This window comes from Ambystoma mexicanum, chromosome 6q, assembly GCF_040938575.1.
Source record: "Ambystoma mexicanum isolate Mex_15411 chromosome 6q, UKY_AmexF1_1, whole genome shotgun sequence".
Lineage (NCBI taxonomy): Eukaryota > Metazoa > Chordata > Amphibia > Caudata > Ambystomatidae > Ambystoma > Ambystoma mexicanum.
This window is the reverse complement of record NC_090937.1, coordinates 866965027-866985290: the sequence shown is the minus strand read 5'-3', so window position 1 is coordinate 866985290 and position 20264 is coordinate 866965027. Positions and strand designations below refer to the sequence as shown.

At 48.2% G+C, this 20264-nt stretch overlaps 1 pseudogene; it reads right to left on the bottom strand.

Moving 5' to 3' along the window:
* Positions 1-3991: 3991 nt before the first annotated feature.
* LOC138515286 (surfeit locus protein 2-like) overlaps positions 3992-20264 on the bottom strand; it is an 83807-nt pseudogene continuing 67534 nt past the window's right edge.

Below are 20264 nucleotides of genomic sequence, written 5' to 3'. Positions count from 1 at the left end.
GAATAAGCATCCATTTTCGGACTATGTATTTTGGTTTTCAAAAGTTGCAGTTATAGCATGTTTTTTTCCGGCCGATACATATTTATTTATTTATTTACATTTATAAAGCGCTCACACAGCCCGCAGGCATCGAGGCGCTGTTACAGGAATTGTTTGTTTTTCTTAGTTGCGTAATTGTGTTTTTTTGTCTTAGTTACGTATTTATAACGCGCTTAAACACCCGGAGGTTTCTAAGCGCGGACCCGGGGATCGAACCTGTTGCTGCTTCGTGTCGTCTTGCTTCCAAGACGCGCACGCTGCCGCTGAGCTATCCTCCCGGGACATATGGTGATCCGTTCTTGTATGAAATGTTTTTCATGTTACAGTGATGTTGTAACCATATTTTTCATAGTGCACTTGGAACAATGCTAATTGATGCCACTTCCTGTTTTGTCAAGGAGTAAAAGGTTGTGGTCCATTGCTTCCCGTGATGTGGCTTCACGGCAGGGTCAAATGACATCACTTCCTGTGATGTCATCAGATGTCAAGGGTCATGTGATTTCACTTCCACTACCCCTGGCATTTTGGTAAAATGGCGTCCCTGGTCATGGGCCCGGCCCTCGGGATCTGGAGTTGGACAACCCTGTTCTATAGCAAAAACAAAAAGTAATCTCTCCTCAAATGAATAGCAGAAATATTATTATTGCTATAACGGGCGCACTAAGCTGCATTGTCAGCTCTCTACATGTACGCTCCACTAACCCCTTTAAGGTTCTTTCTGACTGTTTGTAACATTACCACAGACTACACTGCAATGGCTGTGTTGCTGTGCTTTGAAACACTTGTCATATTCTGAATGCTAGCCATATACAAACAAGTAATTGCTACTTCAAATGCAATTGACTAGATATTGTAACTTGTCTGCGTTCCTTGAAGTTATTTCCAATCTCCTCAGCTCTAAACACTAAAGCTGCTCAACAGAAATATTGCTACTTGAATGCAAGCAAAACGAGTGACAATTTGTAACACTGTGCAATATAACCTTGCTAAGGCAGGACGTTACAATCCTGTCATATTTCAGGAAAAGGCTACAGAGAGTGAAGAGATATGCTGGCTCTCAAAACGTGATCGCTTTCACCATACATCATGCTGTAAATTTACTGCACCATTGAGTCTCATGGGGACATCATAACAGCACAAACTGCTTGTTCCGCTTTGAAGCAGGCCCGATGAAGTGGTGATATAAATAGCTTTTTAAAATGAGGCAATTTGGTAGATGAATGACTTTATATTTTATATCTGCCCAAATCAGGCACTGCCGAAACCACATCCACTGCTCTGTTTGTGTGATGAGAATGTTGCAAAATTTTAGGTCTAAGATAAAAACAGTTATGACATAAACATGCTTGGCTATAGCAATTTGAAGTGTTTTTTACATTTGTGAAAATACTATAGGGCCTCACTACAAGTACAGCAGTAAAACAGAGGTAACTTTGTTACTACAACTTTACAGGTAAGGTGGCAGGTGGAGGAAAATCTGTCACCGTACCGCCCAAAAAATCGTCAAAATCCTATGCACACCAATAAATTAGGACTAACACGCCTACCAGCATTTGTAATCTGGTGGTAATTCCACCGGACCAAGTGGCAATAATGGTAATGAGGCCCTATGATCTTACATGTCCATTTGATGCTGCTGGTCGATGGTGCTGATTGTCAGTTTCCTACTTAAATAGGTGGGTTGGCGATATTGGACTTTCCAGAACAAGCTGCTAACTTAAGGGCCTAAGAGAACACTCTGGCCTTCATTAGGGTCTCGGCTGATCTTTTAAATAGAAAATATTGCCTGTGGTAATTAACTTGCAGTATGTGTTATTTCAGGAAACCGGCCTCATTATGAAAAATCAACCGGGAGGCCAGTAACAGATGCAGATTTGCAGGAATACTGCATGTGATATTTGCGGAAACCTGCCTGCATTACTTTCTATAGTTTGTGTTTACTCATGATCGTCCTCATTTGTGTGGATTGAACTGAAAGGTATGCACAAGCATGCAAACTACTGCATAGTTTCTTACATGCACATGTGTGAATCACATTGCAAAGGTGGAGAGAAGGAGGGCCTCAGAGATTGGCCATTTTCACACCTTTTAATTGTTCTTACACAGAACATTTATTCTGCACCAAATGAAAAAGATTTAAAAGCGTCTTGGGAGTTTTTGACATTTTTCATCTCCATCTGTTGGGTGGATTAAAGCAATGTAGGTAGATTAAGAGGTATTTGAACATGTAATACGATGATAATTCCAGCATGCACTATTCAAAGGAATACTCTGTTTGGTAATTCTGCTAGGCACATAATGATGTAGGGGTCACAACAGGTGCTACTTCAAAATGTGGCCAGTTTTAACTGTCACTGCCAAGCTCATAAGAAAGGTCTTTGACAGAGATAGCAAAAAAGCAACGGGCTCATGTTCCCACTGGATGAATGATTATAGACTTATTTCCCAAACTCTTGAATGTTTTGTATTTCCCCATATGTGTGTGAGAGTGTGCACCTGGGACCATTGTGATGAAATGGCTTCTGCTCTGCAAGAGAAGAAGGATGAGTAATGACTAATCTACCTACTCGGACCCCACATTCTGCAAACAAACAGTGATCACAATAATAAAGGTAAAGCAGGCACAGCTAAGAGATACACCGCCTTCGTCTTTTGTGATGGCGGAGGACAAGGAAGGCTACATTGTCATAAGGGATGTGAATGTGATCCAAAGCAACCCAAAAAGCAAAGTACAATATTTCCAAAATAAAAAAGAATCAAATGAAGTTTCCACACAAATGCATGCTTTTAATTTCACAGCTCAGGTTTTCATTTAACGATCATAAACACTATAAAAATACAACCTGTAAAGGAAATTCAGAGTAATTCCAAATCTAATGGTGCAGCACTCTGGGTCTTCAGCGGGGAGTAAAAGCAGACATGAAATGCAACAATGAATTCAAAAGGATATATTCTTAGTAGAAAACGGTCAAACAAGACGTTTCCAGTATCTAGGGCCCCAAAAGGTGGAACAAATGGACAGGCTATGCTCAGAGTGCCTTAACCCAGTGTTCATAGGTTCAACAGCATCAAATCAGGCAGTGAACACAGTTTTAATGTGGTTCGACCGGTTGGAAGCAGTTGAACAGGGATCCTGGCTGATCTGGCCCTCTGTATGCTTTGATACCAGTGCAGTGGCTCTATAAAAGGATGTGTACTGTCAGATTCTGCTCAGAGTGGCAGGCCTTGGTCATCAGCAGGAGATACCCCAAATGTGCACTGGGTGTGGGTAGGGAGCGGAGCTTGCCTATGCCTTGGGGCACACCTTCTTCACCTCAATATCTGAGGTATTTGGAAATATCAACTCTCCCAAAAGAGGCCCAAATGAATTCTTCCTTATATCCTAGATCATCCAAAAGAAAATCCAGGAATGAGTGGGAGACCCCCTCTATTATAGCTAAAGGGTCCCACGAGTTTTTGGAATGTACATCTGCTTTGAGGATACCAATCCCCATCCTTGAGACAAGTGCCCATTGCCTTCTAAGATCATACCAGAAATGCCTTGTTTCTGCAGTTAGTGGAGGGGACAGGAATGATAGAAAAGCCAACTGAAAGAAAGAGGGAGGAACCCTTACAACAACTGACCAGTGGTCCCTAGCTCTCCTAACTCCACTCACTTCCCAGCCTGCAACTTCAAAGGCTCGCTTTTGTTCAAACCCCCTAGTGTGAGGCAACCTTATGTCATGTACCTAGTTCTTTAATGCCATGCTCTCCTTTGTCTCAGGCTGGGGATCCCAAGCCTGGTATGAGGGTGTTAACTTCCCTCCTAGAGAGTCAAGAGAGGCAGGCATCCTGCCCCATTGTCTAATTCACTGGAATGCAGACAGGCAGTAGCCTAGATTTTTTTTAAGGGTTTGATAAAACTTTATTATATGATATTCAAGTATTTATTGGAGGCCATCATCCACTTACCAATCCTGCCTTGTCGCACACTGTACACCAGTAACCATTTCAATATGTAAAGTTTCAGAACACATTTTAAAAGGACAACTTCAGTAATGCTCATACAAAAACGTTACTTTCCCCCCAAAATGGGCTTTATTATACAATGGTATTTACACATCTTTATACACCAAAGCTGCACAAAAATCAATTCCCATTTACAGTTTGCTTGAAACTTTTGGGCTGCCGGTGGTGGCTTTTGAACTTTTTCTTCAGGGACCCCGGCTGCTTCTGTCGTCTCTTTGGGGCAGTTGGTCTCTCTACATCCATGCTGACGCCTTGCTCACTGTCTCCTTCCTCCATGGTGTGCGCCTCCTCTCTAACCACTGAGGGGTCTTTACCCTTCACTGCAGGACCATTCCCTTTTTCAATTAACACCTCCGCTGGACAGAGGTCGCTGAGGCTGTCGTCAGAATCCTCCCCTTCTCACTGGAGCCAGGTTCCCAAATATCCCCTGTTTTTGCTGTGTACCTGTTCTCCGATGAATGGCTCTTCCTGGGGCACCTGCCTCTTCTTCTTCTGGAGCAGGCAGAGTGGCACATACTCCACTCCCTCTGCCTGGCATTCCTCGTATCTCTTTTATGCCCGCTTGTACCGCCTTCCTTGGACGTGGCGAAGCACATGCTCGGGAACTCTGTTTATGTGTCGCAAGGACAGCTTGTAGAACAGCTGATGTGGATTTTTAATGCTGGGCACAATGTGAGGGTCGAACTCGCAGTAATCAAAGGTTTTCGTGTTCTTAATTAGTCGCAGGTACTTATTTCCGCTGTTGTAGTGCTGAAGTTCAGGCAATCGGCAAGGCAGTGTGTGGCCTGTCAATCTGCACTTCACCTTGTTGCCCTCGCCAAGCTTTAGGGTGGGGTGCTGCAGCAGGAAGCTCCGATGTCCTCGGGGAGCTTGTTATGATATGATATGGCATTTATAACAAACCTATACATAAGTGTTTCAAGGCGCGAGAATCATGGAATGAGACAGGCACCCGGATCATGGAATCATCATGGATTGAGACAGGCACCGGGACCCCTACTTTGACACCCTACATACACCCATCTGGAGCCTGGAATTCATAAAGCATCACTGGTATGCTAGGAATCAGATGTGGCTTTCATAATTATGGAAACTTTCAGCCACCATACCCAAACTCAAATATGGCTTATGTTTACTGCCACCAGGATGAATGTTCATCATAATTGTGTAGTTTTAGAACAGAGGTGCATAATATACATGCAGCCCTGTGCTGTAGTGGTTTTGCTGTCGTAGCAGCTGTCAGACTGGTCAATTGTCACTTTTCAACATGCTCTGTGACATTGGAGAGTGGGTGGTTCAGATCAGGAGAGTGATGCAGCAGTTACGATGCTTTTGGCAAAGAATTTGATGAATGTGGGCCTGGTTAGCAGTCCACTTATTTTGTGAGAGAATTACCATCATCATGTTATTAATACACATTAAAAAGCTTGGCCTACTACACCCGTGCTAGATGGCATGTTATGTGAGGTTTGCACCAGAGCAACAAATTGAGCATATGACATAGCACATGTTGTTTTGCTTGTGCAACGTAGAATAGTGCAAACCAGTTTTTCCCCACTCCATGTTACTCAAGTGTTTTGCAGAAAAGCAAACATAAGTAGTCTGATTTTTTTTAGTATGTGTGCAGCATGACACTAAAAGTAACAAAGTTTGCCTAGAAGGTTCACATTGGAAACAAGGGGGAACATTTTATTTGCTCAAAGTTCTTGCTTTCATTCAAAATGGGTAAACGTGCACATTGCAAATAAATATTACATAGCATAATATTTCATAATTGAATTAAGGTGTGATCTAAATGTTGAGCAGCTCTATTCCCCATCAGACTGTCGTAAAACAATGGCAACACCTATTCAAAATGATTTAACTCCATTTGAAAAATGTTTAGGTGATGTGGCTTGCTCCTTTGCGTATTGCACAAGCAGTGTCTAGGTGATGTGGCTTGCTCCTTTGCGTATTACACAAGCAGTGTCTAGGTGATGTGGCTTGCTCCTTTGTGTATTACACAAGCAGTGTCTAGGTGATGTGGCTTGCTCCTTTGCGTATTACAGAAGCAGTGTTTAGGTGATGTGGCTTTCTCCTTTGCGAATTACACAAGCAGCAAAAATGCTCCCAACTTTTAGCAGTGCAAATTAGAATAGCCACTCAGCAATAACATAGCTACAAGTAAAAATTGAGATGTAAAAATCATGTCAATCAACACTACAGCAGTAATAGTGAAGAAGTCAGTGAAAATAAACATCGTTTTAATACAAATAAATGGGATTCAATGTATGGAAAATATATACACTTCAACCTAAAGTAATGCTATGTATGCTAAATATGAAATTAGAATTAATAAACATGTATATATGAATAGAACGGCTGCAGTAACACGTAAAACATAAATCAATGATTATCAGAAGAATGATGGAGGATATAGGGGTATATGTGTGTAGAATTGTCCATTTAGCCAGTAAGATATCCCAGCAAGGTAGGAATTAGAACCAGACAAGGAGCCAGCTGCACTTCCCAAGCTTCGATTCTAAAAGTGCTGAATCAGCCCTTCGTCCGGGATGAACATTTGAGCACAATGACACTGGGTAATAATAACACCTGTTAATGAAATGGTTAGGAACAGTTGGAAAATGGCAGAAAGTGTGCTATGAGATTTCAACGTATTGTTGAAGTACTGATAAGAAGGGCAAATCCCCACATAACCTTTGCTGAGAAGGACTAGCAAGCAGCCGTTTTCCTTGGGTAAGTCATGGGTCCTCAGATTTGGTATTACAGAACATGATATGGTGTGTCATTGATGATGCCATTTGTTATGTCATCTTAGATGTTCTGGGTGTTAGTGTGAGCAGTGTATGGCAGTGACGCGAGTTATGGTTGTGCAGCTTACCATAACTTCCGTATTCCTTTGATTTAGTAATTTGAACTTGCAACCATAATGTCCCATTAACGACGTTTTTAACTGAATTTCTTTGTTTTTTGTTATTGCAACTTAACCATAACATCCCTTGAATTAAGTTCTTACACTGAATTTCAAAGGCTTTTACCAGTGCAAGCTCATTTACCAGCAACTTCTTAAGTTCTCTTTACAAACTTTGCACTTAAAAAGAAGATATAACTGAAGAAGAAGCTACTAATGGGAAATTATGTCACATGTTTTACAAAATAATACAATTCTGTTATGCCTATCTAAACTATTACACTCAATGGATTACATATCTCTCTTACTTCACAATCTAGAAAAACAATCAGAACAAAGGAATCATGAAGAAAAAAAAAGAAGAGAACTTTCAAATAGATTGGAGAATATTAAAAATCGGATGAATAAATAAAGTGTAGATATGAACAAAATTACACATCAAATTGCAAAACAGTGTAAATATGTCAAAAATCATGAGATTCCAAAGTATTGATTTTCATGGCCCTACCTGTACATTGGACCTTTTCCCCATCAATCACCCCAATAAATTCAAGGCGACAATGCAGATCTCAGTTTTGATGAGATCTCTATCCATAATTCTCCTAATCATGTGCATATACCACCCTAAAACTCAACTATGTTTCTTTCCCACAGTGATTGTCCTTCACCATCATAAATTATTCTAATTTAAATGTAATGTAAACATGTGTCGATGTTTTCTTTTTAAAAAAAGCGACATGTCCACAGTGACAATGATGCACTTTTAATTGGTTCGAAAAAGTTGGAGCGCAGTCGCAGTCATCGCAATGCTAGAATGATGTTACCTGGCCGTGCAGACGTTTATAAACAATTATCTTGCCCTCAATGACATGACATGCTTTTAATTAGTTCATGAAGGTCGAGACATGGTCGCAGTCATCGCAGTCCACTTGGGTGATGTGATGCGGGTGTGTTAATGTTCGTAACTGCTGCAGTGTGGTCGCAGTAAGCCGTGGATGACGTGACAGCACTCATGTGTCATGACGATGTGTCAGCGGTCAATGCTTAAGGTCCATTTTCCGCCCACCCTACCAATTCTCAAGTTAAAAGTTTACCCTTAACAAACTGCTAATAACATTCTCTCAACTTTGTACAACTTTTAATGGCCTTTTTTGTCTCACAAATTCGCCAGCAGTGCAGAAGACTGCAGACATTTCCTCCGAGATGACCCACCAATTTCCTATAGTCATTCTCAATATGACAGAGCAGAGAGGAGCTGTACTCTTGGGAGCTGCCAGCTGAGAAACCTGAAGACTGCAATGACATCAATTATGGCCATCCCTCCACCTCAGGGGCAACCACTACCACCAACACCACCCGCAGGACCTGGACAAAGGAACAAGGGCACTCGAGCAGATCAGCTGCAGGAGGAAGAGGAGGAGGAGGATGAGGTAGAAGAGGTGCCTTCTATGTCTGGTATTCAGAGGGAATCCTGGGTGTGATTTTTTACCACTATTAGCAGAGTGCCATAGGCTCAGGCTTCCCGTGTGCACTGCGTGTGATGTCACACTCAGTCATGGCCAGAAGGTGAAGTAATACTTGTGCACCACCTACATGCATCGCCCCACCCAGACTTTACACCCAACTGCCATGAGACAGGCAGTCCCTTTCTCAGGATCTCCATACTAGATCCACATCATTTGGGTAGAGTATTCTCCCTGCTGCACCACATGCTGTACAAGTGGAAGATGGTCCCTACCTTCAGAGCACAACGGTCCCCTGGATATACTGTGATGCACGTATCTGCCAGGGAATCAATTCTGCAGTGTCTTTGAGGCTGCCATGAAGGTGCATGAAAAGCATTTCCCTTTCCTCTAGTTACATCACCAGAGCCCAACATCTACCCTTGTCCACCTGTCCCTCCTTTATAGTGGGTGTTAAGGAACATACGCTGCCCCAACTGGTGTGCAATTCTCAGTTGTGCAGAATGTGCCTGGGATGACTTACATGACTTCCTATGCACTGCAAACCAAAATAAAGAAGGAATAGACATAAAGCGTTCAGGAAAACTCGGTTATCTTGATACTGTAAATGTCTCAAGATGCTTTCAAAATCATTTAATTCCCATGTTACACCGATTCATGAAATTAATGTGCGCTGACATTTTCAGCGCAAGCGTGCTAAAGTGTGCGAAAGCGTGCGAATCGCAGTGCCAGTGCGAAAATCGCAGCGAAACCTGCGCACAGCGATTCATGGAAGTCTGTGTGCGTGTAAATCCCAGGATGTGCGCCAAAATTCTGCGTGGCACACGCTGGCGCACACGTCTCCAAACAGCGTGCGCTACACGCACAGTGAAATCGCACATAGCGCGGCGCACACAACAAAAGTAGGAGGAACAGAGGGCGTGACATGCGGAATGGGGAACAACGCGTGAAAATGTGGGCGTCACGGGGGAAGTACAGGAGGCAAATGCGCGGAACGCCCACACGCACGTTCAAAACACTAATTCATGGATTTGAACGGGGCTAACGCGTGCGCCAAAAAAGACGCGCTAATCCTGAAACACATACGCCAGCAGGAAGCAGGCGTACGTGGACCCGCACAGCATAAAAGTGTGCGCAAACAACAAACAAGCTCAGGCACCAGGATGAATATACCGTTCATAGCAGCAGTGGTCGTGGGATACCGCAGGAGAAGGAGGATAGTCAGGCCCAGAATGTTCACACCAGAACCAGCCTTTTTGGGATGCCTGATGACCAGGTGTATGGGAGGTACAGGTTTCCACCTCACATAATACTCGACCGGGTGAGTGAGTGGGAGGATGACCTCACATCACCCACCCTGTGCTCCCAAGCAATCAGCCCCCTGGAGAAGGTCCTCAATGTACTGCACTTCTTGGCCACTGGATCATTTCAGCGGACAAGTGCTATAGTGGGGTGGGGGGTCACAGGCCACGCAGTCACGCTGCCTACACCAGGTCTTGGCCATCATGACTGCACGCCCATCAGTCCGCAGGCGCATGTACCTGCCCAGAACACCTGCAGAACGGCAGACTGCCGTCTAGGATTTCTACAGGGTGGCACAATTCCCCAAATTCCTAGGTGCCATTGATTGCACCCATGTGGCTCTACGTCCCCCCAGGGCATCAGAGCAGATCTATAGAAGCCGCAAGCACTGGCATTCCATCAACGTGCAGGTAGTATGTGATGCCAAGGGAATCATCACCTCAGTATATGCCAACTACCCAGGGTCCACCCACAACAGTTTTATTTACAGAATGTCAACCCTAAATCGGGACTTAGAAGCTGGGTGGCATGGCGATACATGGCTGCTCGGTGAGTATAAATGCCACAGCACATGCATGCATGTCAGATACTGAGTAATGTCACAACCCCACTAATGATACCCATCACCACCTCCCTAGGGGACAGTGCCTACCCTCTGAGCACCCACAAGATTTTGCCAATTCGGAACCCCACCACGCCACCCGATGTAAGATACAACACAGCCCACATTGCAACCCGGGGCATAGTGGAGCGCACATTCGGAGTGCTCAAGTCACGCTATCGCTCCTTGACCGTTCTGGCGGGCAGCTGTTATACGCTCCCCCAGTAGTGTGCAGGATCATAGTGGCAGCATGTGTCCTGCACAACGTTGCAACACGCTGGGGCCTGCCCGTGGACATGGTGGTGCCCCCACATCCCCAACCACATGCACACCCACTGCACATGGGAGGGGAAAGGGCATGGGGTGAGGCAGCCCGTACGCAGCTGGTGGCTAATTACTTCCCCTAAAATCACACCCCTGAGGAGTGCACACAGCCCTGGCACATACCATCTGACAATCAATGATGATGACATAAGGGACAGTCAACTGTCACAACCATACCAGCCTGAGATTGGTCACCTGGAAGTGTTACATTGTGTGCATCCCTACCTACACAAACACCACCAATGCTGTGTCATCAAAAGACACACTTCTATGCTGATAAAATCATTACCCCCTTGCAAAATACAACATGACAACAGTGCCATGTCACCCAACCCTCCCCAGCACCGCCACCCAACACACCATGGCATGTCATGCTATGTGAGAGCAAACAAAGCAATCCCCAAAACATGACACAAGTGTCACAAAGTACAGTGTCCCTAATGGAAACTGGCCACACACAATATGCTCCCAGTAATGTAGAACTAACAACACACATGACCAAATACTTACCAACAATACAATGCAGCTACACAACCTCAAACATAGCATAAACATGACAGTACTAAGTTAAAGTAGTGGTAGTCTTACAACCTGATTATGGCAGCACATCGACCACTTCCAACTGCACAGTGCTGCTGCCACACAAATGTGTAAGTGCGCTGCTTACAACATGAACTCCATCTCGAAAGTAGACAGCCTTGTGAAGATATGAGGAATGAACCTGCAAATTAGGAGGAAGACATGGATGCACAAGCACATATCAATACACCATGGAGTGTACAATACAACAACAATAGCCACTAGGAATGTATACACAGTATTGACTACAGACTACCCACAAAGCTCATGGGAGTCCAACGTCACTGTGTAAGTCACTGTCACTTGGGCACACCCTTTGCAAGCCCATGGAAACGGGAAGCAGGAGGGGTGTGTGTCTCACAAACCCAAGCATCTAACCCAAACTCAGGGCAAGCGTGCATGTGCCCAGCCGGAATACAGTGGATGCCCATGGGAGCCACACAAGGCAACACACTGCAAAAAAAATCAAAAATACAAAATAAAAAATCAAAAAAGGCCATGTGGGGGCTGGGGGGGGGGAAGCCACCCAGGAGGTCCGAGGACAGGGTGCGCACCAAAAGCCACCTGTGTGGATGTTGGGAAAAAAAAACACCTCCATGGGCTCATGGCCTGCACGGCTATGCCAATGTGGGAGAACTGCTGCTGTCGCTCTCATCACCCTCTGATGCAGCCACATGAGGTGGTGGTGCTATAGGAGGCAGCCCACGCAAAGCCTTGGTATGGTCCTCCATGGCAGCAAGCATGCGGGTGTGGAAGGTCTCGTTCTGGAGGATTATAGTGCAGAGATCCCCATGCACCACCTGACGTGATGCCCGGATCTCCTCCCGAGTTGCCTGCATCTCAGCTGAGAGTGAAGGTGTGAGCCGCTCCAGCTGCTGTTCTGTCCTCAAGTTAGTGGAAGCCTCAAGGTCAACAAGAGTCTCCCTGAGGTGATGGAGTTCTACCCTCAGGGCTTCCCTGTGGCCCTGGGACTCTATTGATATCGATTGGCATAGAGTCTCCAGTGCCGCCCGTCTGTCCCTGTTGGACGCCAACATGTCCTCCCTGTGTGATTGGCAAATGGAGTCTGTTGCCTGCTGTAGTTGCTTCATCTGCCTTTAAGGGGGGACAATGGAAGTGGCCACCCTCTCCATTGCTTGAGCCATCATCTCAACTGATGCTGCCTGTTGGGTTGCCATACCGTACATGGATTGTTCCCATGCGGTATTGCCTGGTGGCGTACGGCCACCGCATTGGTGGGCACCACACCTGTTTGGGGCAAGGCGATCTGCATCTTGTTGTGCCGGCACTGCCTAAGGCTGCAGGACTGCATTCCCCCTCTGATCTGCTGGCCCAGGAACAGGATCAGATGTTGTGGAGTGTGACCCTGCATCCGTAACCGCAAAAGGCGGTCTTACCAACACTGACATCCCCATAGAGGGTTCTACCCCTGGTGCAGGTCGGTTGGACAGAACAGAATCCCTGCCAGAAACACTTACCTGCGACGCCACATAGGTCTCATCATCCGAATCAGCACCTGAATAGAGGTCTGTGGAGGAGCACCCAGTGACACCCCTGGACAGAATGGTCTGCAGCAAGATTGGGTTCTCACCCACCACCACACCACCTCCCCTACTGGTGCCCGGTCGTGCCTGAGATCCCTCATGGGTCTGCACCATCTCCTCAACCTCAACAGCATCAAGTGCGTCATCCCCTGCAAAAACATGAAAGACAAAAAATGGAAACAGGCATTAGCACCATAGCACACAAATAGGCCTGACAAGCTACAGAACCAGCACATGATTTACACATGTCCCACATGTCTATAACCCTCCCATGGATGCACTGTCACTGAGTTGGAAGGGGAGGCAAAAGGCAGACACTGATGACACCAAGATGGAAGAGCAACACATTTGCTGCATGCTGGGTAGCACTGCCATCACACATTGGCCTGTGAGTGGCATGTCCAATACACATACATGACACATGCCATCACACAGATGGCATGTACCATAGCCATGGTACATTCCACAAGTACATCCATATGTCAGTGAATGAATACTGTCAGCCATCCATGTGAGATGGACATGATGAGATGAAAAAATGCTACATAGTGTGACAAAATAGGCATGTGCCACACACTGCAACACATCCAGTGTGCAAAAATACAGTGATTGCAGGCTGATGTACACATCAATGGTTGTGCACTTCATCATGACAGGAACCAACTATCATGTTCCACATTTAAACAGGCCCCAAAAATGTATGTGATCAGGCCAATACTCAATCAGCCTGAATGGTCAAATCATTCACCTAACAAGGTAACAAATGTGGGCCAATGTGGGGTTCATCAACGACAGAAGCATGTCACAAATGTGACAATAGGGCTGAGGAATGCATAGCAAAAGTGGGAGAATTGAAACAATCAGTCTGAACGAACACTGAAAAATACAAACAATGCTGTTGCAAGATGCCACTTCATGGGCAACTGCCGTAATGTTGCGCTAAATTACTACTGTGGGCAGAATGGATACTGTCACACCCAAATCCAAGGCTGCTGAATGTTTTGGATGAAGCACATGGGTGACCCATACCACTCGGGCACACACACCCTCACCTGGCACTCAATCAGAACCCGTCACCCAAACAACATGAACATGCATTACACACACATGCATGGGCTCTCACCGGACAATGCATCATAATCAGGTAGTTCTCCCACACCTTGGATCTGTTCCTCTGTGACGAAGGCCCCAGCAACAGACTCATGTTCAGTGAGTTTGTTGTCCTCTTGTGGAGACCCACCACCAGTCACCAGAGTAGCGGCATGATTTGAGGCCAGCTTGTTCTTTGCTCTGCGTTTCAGGTCATTCCACCGCTTGTAGCAATCATTTGCTGTGCGCCTCACAAATCCAAGGGCACTTATGCGGTCCGCGATGGTCTGCCAGAGTGCCCTACGTTGACCAGGTGTGGTCTTGGACCCTGCAGTCACCACCATTTCGCGGCTATGTGCTGACACATAGGCCACACGTGCATCAAGTTCCGAATCATTAAAGCAAGGCTTCCTTGAGGTTCCGGAGTGTGTAGCCGTGCCTGGGGTCTGAGCCTGTCGTGCCAGAGCACCCTTCTTCCTCTTCTTTAAAGGTGGAGCAGAGCCAGCGTGGCTTACGCTGCTCTGGTCAGTAGGGGCAGAATCACCGGTGGACTGGGTAGTAGGAGTGTGGGAATGCACAATGACCATAGGTCTTGATGCAGGCATTGGTTGCAGGGTAATGTTGGCAGGGGGAACATCAGTTTGATGGACCTAGACTGACACTGTCCTGGCTGGGAGAGTCAGAGCTGGGGCGGATGGAGCTGCAGCTGCCCCTGCAGCCTCCCCACCCTGCATACTTGGGGCAGCAGATGACATAGCTGCCCCAGATCCACGTGGCTTGGTGACAACAACTTGCACTGCCACACGTGCCCTAGACTTGCTGACCTGGAAGTCAGCCAGGGAGTCATCCTGTGCCAAGTCAGATGCCACAATGGGCTGGTCCAACAGGGGCTGAGCTGGGATGGTGTCAGCCACGTTTCCCTCAACCATGGGGGGGGCATGGGTGTCCCTGATTGTTCCTCCACACATGGGGGTATAGTGGCACCCTGCAAATCCTGGCCACGTCCCCTACCGCGCCCACCATGCCCACCTTTTGAAGGTCGGCCACCTTTGCCTCCCTTACTGCTTGGTCACCTCCCAACAATGGCACTGATGTTGTTGTGCGTATGGGAGTTGCAGTAAACTATTGTCCTGGGCAATTGGGGGTCAAAGGGGTAGGATACCAGATGGAATTTGTACCCTAGTGCTCTAACAAGGCTGTCTGTGACCCCTGGGGGAAGATGACGGGTCATGCAATGCACAGGCAGCCCAAAATCAAAAATTAACGTGCACGCAACCACTCATTGAACATGTCCATGAAAAAATGAACCCGCACTACGCTGTGGCACCCAGAAACACAAAACTAAGCGTACTCGTAATACATGCAGCCTACAATGACCTCTGAAGAGGAACGTGCCACACGGGGCAAGCACAGTTGCTAAGTACGTGTGGAACTCACCGTCTGCCCGGAAAAAGAACGTGAAAAATACGCGCGTGTGCGTGTTGGCAACACCCCCGCCAAAAGAAGAATTGTACGCTGTCTGAGGAGACAGGACAAAAGGAGAAGTGAACTCTGTTTGAGGAAACAGGCCCAACAAAAATTCAGAAAAGAGCTGTCAGAGGTAACAGGGAGTACGAACTAGAAATGCTGTGAAGCAATTGCGTGTGAACTCTCCACGAAAAGCACGTACAAGGAAATGGCGTCCTACACGTAGCTTTTAAACCGGCCCACAGGTACACGTCAGATACGCGTGTACGCGGGCGCTTTCTACCAATTACACACGATGACACTCGGATGTGCAGTTTTTCCACGTGTGCTCTGTCATCACGTGCTATGAGGGAAACGCCCAAGCGCATAATGTAACTTACACGCTTATGCGCTAAGGGCCTTTGGTCCAATGAAATCGTGTGCGTGTGCTGACACGCTTACGCGCTAAGCCCCTTTCCTCGAATTACACACTGATGTGCCATTTTTTCACGTGCCAAATCACTCCGTATCAAGCTGGCCACGCGAAAACACACAGAAGTCCACGCTCCTGCCCAGAAGGGTGAATTATTGCCCCCCAGAGCCCCGAGCATGCTCCCACCTGCCATCTGCTGCTGCCTGACTGCCTGCTGCTCACGTGCCCTGCCATTTGCTGCGTGCACGTCAGCCAGGGGTGTAGTTGCTGTGACCACCCCTGCTGGAACTGAAGACTCCCGACTGGGATTCCATCGCTCCACAGCCCAGCCCCAGAACCCAGTTGCCCACCCACTCCTGCCTCTGGGGTTGCCATGTCCAGCACAACACCATCTGGCAGCACTGGCAACCCCCGGCCAGAGAGGCAGAGGGCCACCAGCTTCACTGTCACCGAAGTTGGTGTCCTGGTGGAGCAAGTCCTGGGGAAGTATGATGCCCTCTTTGGAAGTTTGCGCGCCGACAATGAAGGACGGACCAGGATCTGGATGGACATCGTGACTGCCATCAACGCGGAGGGGGTGGCAGTCCGCGATTTACATCATGTCAAGAAGCGCTGGGAGGACTTCAGGTCCAGGACCCTCAACAAGGCCCGGCGCCTCGCTAAGGCAGCAGATGCCAAGGAGCGCCAGTGCCAGCTGTCGAACCATCAAATGAGGGTCCTGGAACGCATATGCCCAGCGCTCTACGTCCGGATCCTTGAGAGGCAGACCTGTCTGGAGTCGAGCGGTAAGTGTACATGCATGTTGATAGTACGCTGTGCGTGTCGTGGTGTGCCAGTAGTGTGCAGGTTGCACATGTGTTTATGTAGGGCCATGTATGGATGTGTATGAACATGGGCGTGAGACTGCCACATGTGAGTCCTCTCAGTTGTGAGACACATTGATGGTGTATGTGTTGGTAAGCATGCTGGGCAAATGCAGGTGTGGGAGCACACATGTTTGAATTTCTGTGTATGTACATTGGCATGGTTGTGGCATGGATGGTGGTTCATAATGCATGTATCTGCACTGTGTACATGTGCATGTATGTGTATCTGACAAGTGTGCAACTGTGATGCAATATGGATGCACGTGACACTGATATGTAGAAGGATGAATGGCAGATGTGACATGTATGGCGATCTCATCACTGCAACAGTTGGAGGAGATGTAGACATGCATGTAAGTGTGGCGGCGTGTGTGCATGTCTAGTGCACTCCTTGTGTTTTATGTGATGTCAGGCTCACCTTTGGCTGTTCATGCTTTTGTATGTGTATGGATGGTGCTGCCTGGTGCAATATTGCTGTTGAAATGTTCATGTGTGTGAGTTAAAATGACATGTGTGTCGTGGAGTGTGATGCCGTGTCTGTAGTTAAACAATGCCACTCATGTGCAACTGTCATGTGTGTATCAGTCCATTGTACAGTGCCCTGATGCCTGTGTTTTATCTCTCCCTGTCTGCAGCATCAACTGAAGAAGAGGGCGGCGAGGGTGCTGTGGTGCACAGCGGCAGGGATCATCCCGCCAGCCGGAGACGCAAGGCCCGGCTCCCCTCTCAGGTTGTCATCTTGTCGGTGAGTGAGGAGTCCGGTGCCGCGTCCCAGGCCGCAGCTGCCGAGGGAAGGTCCAAGAGGCAGAGGTCCGAGTTGGACTCCTCGGCAGCAGAAGGGGCAGCTGAGACTCCACAGGGTGCGACGGAGGAAGATGGCACAGAGTCATCCAGGTTGGTGGGGGGTTTGGTGGAGGAGGAGGCTGTGCAAGGGACAGACACAGGGTCTGGAGGTAGGGATTCCACTGGTGCTAGTGGTGCAGTGCAGGGGCAGGGACAGGAGGCAGCACAGGCCACCACGGAGGTGCCTGTGTGTAATCCTGTCCCCGATCCTGTGACTGCATCATCCCGCACCAGCGGGGATGCCTACGTCCAGACCCGTTTTCAGGGAGGGGATCCGCTTACAACAACTGGTGTTCCTCTCCCTGCGGTCGTGGCTATCCGGGACCGGGTTGAGGCTGTCCTGGGTGGGGTGGCGTTGCGTCAACGGGCCATGCAAGGTGACCTGCAGTCTTTTCATGAGGAGACTGCACGTCTTCTCGAATGGCTTGTTAACCGCGTTGACCTACTGGGACAGATCACCAGGGCCAGATTCCTCAGTTTTCTGGACCTTGTTCCGACCCCCTCCTCAACTGAACCCCCAATGCCCCAGTCGTCCTCCATGCCATCTTCCCACCCATGTATCACCTGGGTACCCTGTGGAGCTGCCTCTGACCCTGCGGCCAGGCTGGTGGATGACACATCCCTGCCACAGTCGGGAGTCGGACGTCCAGCACGGGTAGCCACCTCAACAGCTGCACCCCAGCCGGAGGAGGATGTGCAGGCAGCAAGAGCCAGGGCACAGGCAGAGGCACAGCAGCAGCAGCAACAAGGTGGGAGCCATCATGGCTCGGGGCCTTCGACATCGGAGGGGCGGGCATCGGCCAGAGGGCAGGAGGACCCAGGACTGGAAGTGTCTTCCGTGTGGCAGCGGTTAGGCCATGCTATAGATGCGGAGCGGCAGCGTGCAGAAGAGGCACGGCTCACGATGCTCAGGGCCGAGAACTCCATGCGGAGGGCCCTGAGGCGGGCAGAGTGCCTCGAGGCAATTCGCAGGTAGTTGGAGGAGAACATGTCGTCGTTCCTGCGAACCCTCGGGGCCATGGAAGAGGACCGCCTCCAGGACATTGAGCAGGAGTTCGATGATGCCCTGGTCCTGGACATCCAGAAGTGAGCCACTGGACTAGCCTGCTGCCCTTGTAAATAGTTTTTAGAGTTAGGTTTCCTTTTCCTTTTCCTTTTATTTGTGGTCAATGGACAATGCCACACAAATTTGTATATAGTTATATTTTTAGGTAGTTTGTTAGGTAGGTTTCATTTGTTTGGTTGGGATCATGGACCCTTTACATCCTTGGACAATGGATTGTATATAGTTTCATCATGTATTCATTTCTTTTTTTTTGCATCATGGACATGGAGCAATGGATTTACTTTTTCCGGACAATGGATTGTAAATAGTTGGACTATGGATTGATTTCTCTTTTTTTATTATGAACTTGAAGCAATGGAGATTTATTTTTACTTTTTCTTTGGATTTGCGCTGTTGGAGGGTGACTTTGGACTGTTTTTCTTTCAATTGTTTTGGATTGGTTATCATTTTCATTCAATCATCTTTTTCACATGCTTTTCATTTCATGTTTCATATTTTGGTATGCTTTCATTTCATTTTTGATTTCATGTACATAATACATTTTCATTTTTTAGTTCCATGTGTGGGATTCGTTCATTGGGTTGATGCATGTGATAATGTGGGTTTACACAAGCAATGCCAACCAGTGTATGTGTGTGACGGACATGTGTTGATGTACATAGTTGACTTTTGGTTTGTGTCATGAGATCGGCATTTCACTGCTGGGGGGTGGGGGTGCAGGGGGACATGAGTGGGGGCCTGCTGGCAGGTGCGCCACAGTGCTGGGGGGTGGGGGTGCAGGGAGACATGAGTGGGACATGAGTGGGGGCCTGCTAGCAGGTGCCCCACAGTGCTGGGGGTGGGGGTGTAGGGGGAAATGAGTGGGACATGAGTGGAGGCCTGCTGGCAGGTGCCCCACAGTGCTGGGGGGTGGGGGTGCAGGGGGACATGAGTGGGACATGAGTGGCGACATGCTGGCAGGTGCCCTGCACTGCTGGGGGGTGGGGGTGCAGGGGGACATGAGTGGGGGCCTGCTGGCATGTGCCCCTCAGTGCTGGGGGTGGGGGTGCAGGGGGACATGAGTGGGACATGAGTGGGGGCCTGCTGGCAGGTGCCCCACAGTGCTGGGGGGTGGAGGTGCAGGGGGACATGAGTGGGACATGAGTGGGGCCTGCTGGCAGGTGCCCTGCACTGCTGGGGGGTTGGGGTGCAGGGGGACATGAGTGGGGGCCTGCTGGCAGGTGCCCCTCAGTGCTGGTGGGTGGGGGTGCAAGGGGACATGAGTGGGTGATCAGTAGTGCAAGGTGACATGTGGCTTGGCTGGGTGTCATGCCCATGGTGGATGGGCTGCCTGCGGGACATGACCAGGGGTGCAGGGTAGTCCACTGTGGTGTGGGCTGCCTGCAGGGGCCGTGGAGGGTGTAGAGGGAACACCTGGGAGGCCCCACACTCCCAATTCACATGCAGGACTCCCCGGCAACCCCAAAATACACGTACCCTGCTGAAATCGCCTGTGAGACTTCCCGCGAACCCCAGGAATACACGTATCCTGCTGAAATCGTGTGTGAGACTTCCCGCGAACCCCAGTTATACACGTACCCTGCTTGCACAGGGCCTTTTCGTGTGTGAAACTTCCCGTGAACCCCGTAATACACGTACCCTGCTGAAATCGCGTGTGAGACTTCCTGCGAACCCCAGTTATACACGTACCCCGCTCGCACAGGGCCCTTTCAAGTGTAAACTTCATGCAAACCCCAGGAATACACGTTCC